Below are 8,084 nucleotides of genomic sequence, written 5' to 3'. Positions count from 1 at the left end.
TTGATCTCTCAAGCTTCACTTATATTATTTTGAGAGTCTTAAATAGCATGGTAATTTGCTTAAATAATCCTTATATGCTAGGTATACAAGATTAATAATAAAATTCTCTTATGAGTGTGTTGAATACTATGAGAAGTTTGAAACTTGATAATTGTTTTGAGATATGGAGATGGTGATATTAGAGTCATGCTAGTTGAGTAGTTGTGAATTTGAGAGATACTTGTGTTAAAGTTTGTGATTCCTGTAGCATGCACGTATGGTGAACCGTTATGTGATGAAGTCGGAGCATGATTTATTTATTGATTGTCTTCCTTATGAGTGGCGGTCGGGGACGAGCGATGGTCTTTTCCTACCAATCTATCCCCCTAGGAGCATGCGTGTAATACTTTGATTTGATAACTTGTAGATTTTTGCAATAAGTATATGAGTTCTTTATGACTAATGTTGAGTCCATGGATTGTACGCACTCTCACCCTTCCATCATTGCTAGCCTTTTCCTACCGAAGAGGCTAGCAATGATGGAAGGGTGAGAGTGCGTATAATCCATGGACTCAACATTAGTCATAAAGAACTCACATACTTATTGCAAAAATCTACAAGTCATCAAAACCAAGCACTACGTGCATGCTCCTAGGGGGATAGATTGGTAGGAAAAGACCATCGCTCGTCCCCGACCGCCACTCATAAGGAAAGCAATCAAAGAACACCCCATGCTTCAAATTTGTCACATAAAATTTACCATACGTGCATGCTACGGGACTTGCCAACTTCAACACAAGTATTCATCAATTTCACAATTACTCAACTAGCACACCTCTAATATTACCACATTTATATCTCAAAACAATCTATCAAGCATCCAACTTCTCTTAGCATTTAAAATTTATAACCAAAGTGAATTACCATGCTGTTCTAAAGGACTCTCAAAATGATATAAGTGAAGTATGAGAGATCAATTATTTCTATAAAATAGAACCACCGCCATGCTCTAAAAGATATAAGCAAAGCAGTAGAGCAAAAATTATCCAACTCAAAAGATATAAGTGAAGCACATAGAGTATTCTAATAAATTCCAATTCATGTGTGTCTCTCCCAAAAGGTGTGTACAGCAAGGATGATTGTGGTAAACTAAAAAGCAAAGACTCAAATCATACAAGACGCTCCAAGCAAAAGACATATCATGTGGCGAATAAAAATATAGCTCCAAGTAAAGTTACCGATGGACGAAGACGAAAGAGGGGATGCCTTCCGGGGCATCCCCAAGCTTAGGCTTTTGGTTGTCCTTGGATTTTACCTTGGGGTGCCTTGGGCATCCCCAAGCTTAGGCTCTTGCCACTACTTGTTTCATAATCCATCAAATCTTTACCCAAAACTTGAAAACTTCACAACACAAAACTTAAAAGAAAATCTTCGTGAGCTCCGTTAGTAAAAGAAAACAAACCACCACTTCAAGGTACTATAATGAACTCATTCTTTATTTATATTGGTGTTAAACCTACTGTATTCCAACTTTTCTATGGTTCATAAACTCTATTACTAGCCATAGATTCATCAAAATAAGCAAACAACACACGAAAAATAGAATCTCTCAAAAACAGAACAATCTGTAGTAATCTGTAGGTTTCGAATACTTCTGGAACCCCAAAAATTCTAAAATAAATTGCTGGACGTGCGGAATTTATCTATTAATCATCTTCAAAAATAATTAACTAAATATCACTCTCCAGTAAAAAATGGCAGCAATTCTCGTGAGCGCTAAAGTTTCTGTTTTTTACAGCAAGATCAAAAAGACTTTCCCCGAGTCTTCCCAACGGTTTTACTTGGCACAAACACTAATTAAACACAAAAAACGCAACCAAAACATAGGCTAGATAAATTATTTATTTAATAACAGCAAGGAAAAATATTGGGTTGTCTCCCAACAAGTGATTTTCTTTAAAGCCTTTTAGCTAGGTAAAAGATTTCAATAATGCTCACATGAAAGACAAGAATTGAAGCACAAAGAGAGCATCAAAAAACACGTGCCAAACACATCTAAGTATAACATACTTCCTATGCATAGGTCTTATAGGAAAACAAATTATCAAGGCAAGCAAAAACTAGCATATGCAAGGAAGCGGAAAGAAACAATAGCAATCTCAACATAACGAGAGGTAATTTAGTAACATGAAAATTTCTACAACCAAATTTTCCTCTCTCATAATAATTACATGTATGATCATAAGAAAATTCAACAATATAGCTATCATGAAACATATTCTTAACACGATCCACATGTATGCAAAGTTGACACTCTTCCAAAATAGTGGGATTAACATTAACTAAAGGCATGGCCTCTCCAAACCCACTTTTATCAAAAACTTCATAAGATTGAACATTCTCCAAATATGTGGGATCTAAAGTTGACACTCTTCCAAACCCACTTTAAATATTATTTCAAACATTATAATCAATCTCATATTCATCATGGTGCTTAAATAAATTTTCAAGATCATAAGAAAAATCACCCCAATCATGATCATTGCAACAAGTAGTAGACATAGCAAAACTAGCATCCCCAAGGTTAGGGTTTTGCATATTATAAGTGTCGGTATCAAAACCGGCGGATCTCGGGTAGGGGGTCCCGAACTGTGCGTCTAGGCCGGATGGTAACAGGAGGCAGGGGACACGAAGTTTTACCCAGGTTTGGGCCCTCTCGATGGAGGTAAAACCCTACGTCCTGCTTGATTAATATTGATGGTAAGGGTATTACAAGAGTTGATCTACCACGAGATCAGAGAGGCTAAACCCTAGAAGCTAGCCTATGGTATGATTGTTGATGTGTATGTTGTCCTACGGACTAAAATCCTCCGGTTTATATAGACACCAGATAGGGTTAGGGTTACATAGAGTCGGTTACAATGGTAGGAGATCTAAATATCCGTATCGCCAAGCTTGCCTTCCACGCCAAGGAAAGTCCCTTCCGGACACGGGACAAAGTCTTCAATCTTGTATCTTCATAGTCCTGGAGTCCGGCTGAAGGTATAGTCCGGCCATCCAGACACCCCCTAATCCAGGAATCCCTCAGTAGTCCCTGAACCAGGCTTCAATGACGACGAGTCCAGCGTGCAAATTGTCTTCGGCATTGCAAGGCGGGTTCCTCCTCCAAGTACTTCATATAAGATTTTGAACACAAAAGTAGTGTCCGGCTCTGCAAAATAAGTTTCCACATATTGCCATAGAGAGAATAATATTTACACAAATCTAATCTGCTGACGCACTCCGTAGTGTGACATCACACCACGGCCAAGCTTTTATTCAAACCGTTTTACTGTCCCATCTCAGCGCGTTATGCGAGGCGGTTTCCTTGGCACGTCTTGTTAAAGCAGAGATCATGTCCCCTTATTCCGGGATTCTCATCAATACGGGCGTGGGTAACCCAACTGCGCCTTTGATTATGGCGCTTGGGAGATAAGCGAGTTTTACCAGGCTGGTGGGGACATGTAGTTGCGTCCACCCATATAAGGGGATAAGGATCCACCTTTTCACATAAGCCCTCTTCCTCCTTCGCCTATCCATTCTTGCGCACTCGAGCTCCAGCGCCCAAGTCCGCACTCCTCACCTCAACCTTCTCCAGCCATGTCCGGAGTGGGAGGCAAGTGGATGGTCTCCTCCGTCATGGAGGGTCACATCAAAAAGCTGAGGAAGGCCAGATATCTGGCTAGCGACATCGCGCACCGGCTTCCCGAAACGGGGCAGCTCATCCCCACTCCCAGGCCCCATGAGAGGGTGGTATTCCTCCCCCATTTCCTCCGCGGACTGGGCTTCCCTCTGCATCCATTTGTCCGGGGGCTCATGTTCTACTATGGCCTGGATTTCCACGATCTGGCCCCGAAGTTTGTCCTCAACATCTCGGCGTTTATCGTCATGTGCGAAGCTTTCCTCCGCATCCGCCCCCATTTCGGCCTATGGCTTAAGACTTTCAGCGTCAAGCCGAAGGTGGTGCGCGGCAGCCAGCGGAGTGCGGCGGGGCCATGGTTGGCAAGATGGCCAACATCCTATGGCTCGAGGGCTCCTTTGTGGAGACCCTGAAGGGGTGGAAATCGGGGTGGTTCTACATCACCGAGCCGCGCGACCCTAAGTGGGTCGCAGCCCCCGGGTTCCGGTCCGGCCCCCCAACGCGGCTCACGTCTTGGAAAGAGACGGGCCGGTCATGGGGCAGGCAAAAGGAGGTGACCGGACTACAAACATGCATCCAATCCCTGGTGAACAAGCAACTCAGGCTTGTCAACGTAGTCCAGGTTATGCTCATCCGCCTGATCCTCCCGTGTTAACAACGGGCTTTCAACCTGTGGGAGTTTGATCCGGCGCGGCACCAAACTCTGAGCAGGCTCTTCGACACGATGTACGAAGATGCCTGGAAGGGGATTTTCAAAGGCGCCGAGGCTCCCGCATCTGCTACCGAGGATCGCGGATACAACGCACAGCGTCACGCTAGCGCGGCAAGTTTTTTGTACCTTTTACAGGGCACTAATTTTTCATAGTTCAACTCTGTGCGGGATCTAAGCTCCCTTACCTTTGACAAGATTGGCAGGCAAAGTCCGGATAGATCAACTGTCCGGCTCCTTTGCCCGAAGGCCCAGCGGAAGACCTCTTGGCGAAGCTGCTGGTTCTGGCACCCTATGTGGTGCCGGAGAAGAAGGCCGCGGAAAAGGCCGTGGGGACTCGAAAGAGTGCCCGGCGCCAGGAGGGGTCGGATCCATCACCCGACGGTTCCGAGGTGCACTCCTCCCACGAAGATGAGGAGGAGGAAGAAGAGACCCCTCCCCCTCCAGCGGGGGAAGGTAAGAAAAGAAAGGCCGCCCCAACTGGGGAGGCCGAAGGGTCCAAGAAGGGGAGAATCCCTCCTCCGGACTACTCCACCAACACCGACGACGATGAAGAGGGGTGGCCGCCCAGGGCCAAGCCCCTGGCGAAATCGTAAGTATCCGGATACCGGAGTGATTTCATAGTATTCGTTTATTGCACAGCTTTCCCTTATGTCGAATATGTTTATGCAGCCCACCCAAAGACCGGCTCGACGCGTCGTCGAGCGACTCACTGGACTCATCGGACGTGAACTTGCTGCCGACGGCTTCCTCCCTCCGCCCTATGGATGACACTAAAGTGTTGTCCCAACAGGGTCCAATCCGGGAGGAGGTGGTCCTGGAGGCGCCACAAGGCGACCTCCCGGACTCCAGGAGTAAAGGGGACGAAACCCCCCAGGGCTCCAAGTCCGGCCCTAGGCCGGACACCGCTCCAGAACCTTCAAAGGTTCCAGAGTCCGGCGGGGAACCTCCTTCCAAGAGGAGCAAACCCACCGCGGCGGTGACCTCTGTCCAACCGGAGGCGCCGGACAATATGTTGGAGGCGCTCCAAGGCGCCTCCATCAACGAGGGGCACCGCACTATTATGAGTGCGGTGATCCAGAAGGTTCAGTCCGCCAAGAGCGGACTGACTGAAGCTTGTACAAGCCTTTTAACAGGCTTTGAGGTAAGTAAAGAATGTGTAAATAACATTACCGCATAGACAGTAGCCCCTGATGCTCTGTTTGGCGTTCGGAAAGAAAAGCCGAATAGCGGATCAAATAAAAATCGCAGGAGTCTAAAAAGAGTCAATATGCGTGTGCAAGCTTCCCTGTTGGCGTCCACCGCACTGACTGCGGAAGTGGACGTGCTAAAGCAGAACCTCGAGCGGTCCGAGCAAGAGCTCGGACGTGCCAAGAAGCAGCTCGAGGACAATGAAGGTAAGAAATACCTTGTTTAAATTAAATATATGTATATATAAAAAGGTGCAATTGCAAAAAATGACAGGATTACCGTGGCTATTGTAGGGGCCACGTCTGAGGTGGCGACCCTGAAGCAAGCGCTGCTCGAGGACGAGAATAGGTTGGCCGTGGAGCGCGTTGAGCGAGAAAAGCATGAGGCCGAGGTTGGCAAGGTGCGGCAAGAGCTCCAGGCTCTCATGGAAAAACATGAGAGTTTGGAGCGTGACTCAAGGACGCGAGCGTCCGAACTCGCGGCGGCTACTGAAAGTACCAAGTCTGCCAAGGCCGAATCCCAGAAGACCCTCCAGGAGTTGGATGAGGTGAAGAAGATAGCGGCGGGTAAGTCATTCTTTATGCAAAGTAAACACATAAGCGTGAGTTACTTGTTACTTACCCGAATCCGGAGTTCTCCAGGCGTGTTCGCAGACCTTCCCCGGAGTGTATCTGATGCCGCCGTATTCTATCGAGCCGAGGAGGGCAGCTCGACGGAGAAGGTGTTCTGGTCTCAATACGCTGAGGCCGGACACCCCGTGCCCCTGAGCGACCAGTTGAAGCAACTGGTCGAGCTCCACAAGGCGGCCGAACAGGCCATGAAGGGCCTCATAGTTCGGCTGTGGCCTGGAGAGGCTCAGCCTGGGAGCTATTTCGGGCTGGTGCGGCAGCTGCTGGAGGCCTTTCCAAGGCTCGAAGTCATCAAGCGCTCCGTCTGCATTGAAGGTGCCCGTAGGGCCCTTGCCCGTGCGAAGGTGCACTGGCGCAAGTTGGATGCTGAGAAGCTTGTGAAGGATGGGCCACCGCCGGGGAAAGAGCATCGTAAGCCCGAAAATTATTATAAGGATGTTCTGAAGGGTGCCCGCCTTGTGGCGGAGGAATGTTCTATGGATGTACTTTTTGAGTAAAACTCGCTCGTTTTGTCCTGTGCGCTGAAAACTTGTTCATATGCGCTTAAGCAATACTGTTTGAATTTAAAATATTAGCTTCTGTGCGGCTGTTTATCAATACTGAGAGATGGCGAGTCGTCGGCTTCTGCCCCCTTGCCGCTAGTGCTGGGGTGTTCGGGGATAAACCTGGGCACTCTTTTTCCCATATTTGGGTCCTTCGAGGGAGGCGCTCAGCCCGACGAACGAGGCAATCGGACTATAATGCGTGAACACTCTCACTTCGCCATAGAATTCTATAATTTTAAATTTCGGCGAAGCCCCTAGTATTCGGCGAAGCCCCTAGTATTTTCACGCCTTGGCCGGACAGAGCCGGCTCCTCGCCCTAAGCGGCATAAGTCTTTAGGGACTCGAAAAAACCTCTCAAACAACGACCAGCTCTCGCCTCATCATGATGGTCAGTTTTAGCTTTCTTCACTGAGGTGCTCGACCCAGCTCAACCGGGGCACAATCGCAGTGGTTCTCCTAGTGCTACCTTAGCCGATATAGCGGAACGTAAGGCACCAAAACATAGGAGCCGAGCAAACCCAACTATTGACCCAAGACATGATTCGGAGCCGATGCATATAATGCTATAAGTTCGGGGTGCCGCACTTGTTGAAGTGTTGGGACTTCTCACACCATGTTGAGGGGTACTGAAGCCCCTGGCGTATTTTGGCCGTACCAAAGTGTACGGGTGCGACATGTCGTTAAGGAACATATATAAATATATAAAAAAATAATGCAAAAATAGGAAAAAGCTATGCATTGTTTATTAAAAAGAGATGCGATCAAAGCAAAACGATACCAATAATGCGATAAGCAAAAGGTTGGACTATGTAACATGTACGCTCCAGGGGCAAGCTGCGGAATAATGTGAGAAACAGGTATACTGCTCATGATAGAGACCACCTGGGAGTTCCGTAATGCGGCGTGGCTTGGCTGCTTCCCTGGTTCTTGCATCGTTTGTGCGGCAACTGAACTGCCGAACAGGCCTTCCGAAGAGTGGAGTCCTGAAAGTAAGAGAAAATTTAAAAAATCGGCAGCCCCTGGTACGGTTGAAGCCATGTTTTGGGCATGCCGTGATGGTGCCCCTCCCCCTGTGCCCATGGTATCTCTAGAGCATAGTTATGTACGCGAAGTACTAGCGTCGCTTTTTTGCGAGGGTTGGGGTTGGGGCCGCATTGCTACGCCTGCTCGGATCGTGCTAGGCGGTCTTGTTGTAGGTTACTCCGGGCGCGCCTGATGGTGTCCGGTCGTTTAGTGGCCGGACTGGAGAACTGCCTAAAGAGGCTGCTTTGAACTTCCGCCGCAAGGGCCGCCGTGTGCTCCTCCGTTCGGAGGGAGCGTTCGGTGTTTCCATTGACCGTAATTACTCCTCG

The sequence above is a fragment of the Triticum dicoccoides genome, chromosome 3A (genome assembly GCF_002162155.2).
Source record: "Triticum dicoccoides isolate Atlit2015 ecotype Zavitan chromosome 3A, WEW_v2.0, whole genome shotgun sequence".
Classification (NCBI taxonomy): domain Eukaryota; kingdom Viridiplantae; phylum Streptophyta; class Magnoliopsida; order Poales; family Poaceae; genus Triticum; species Triticum dicoccoides.
The sequence above is the reverse complement of the archived record's forward strand: the minus strand, read 5'-3'. Positions refer to the sequence as shown.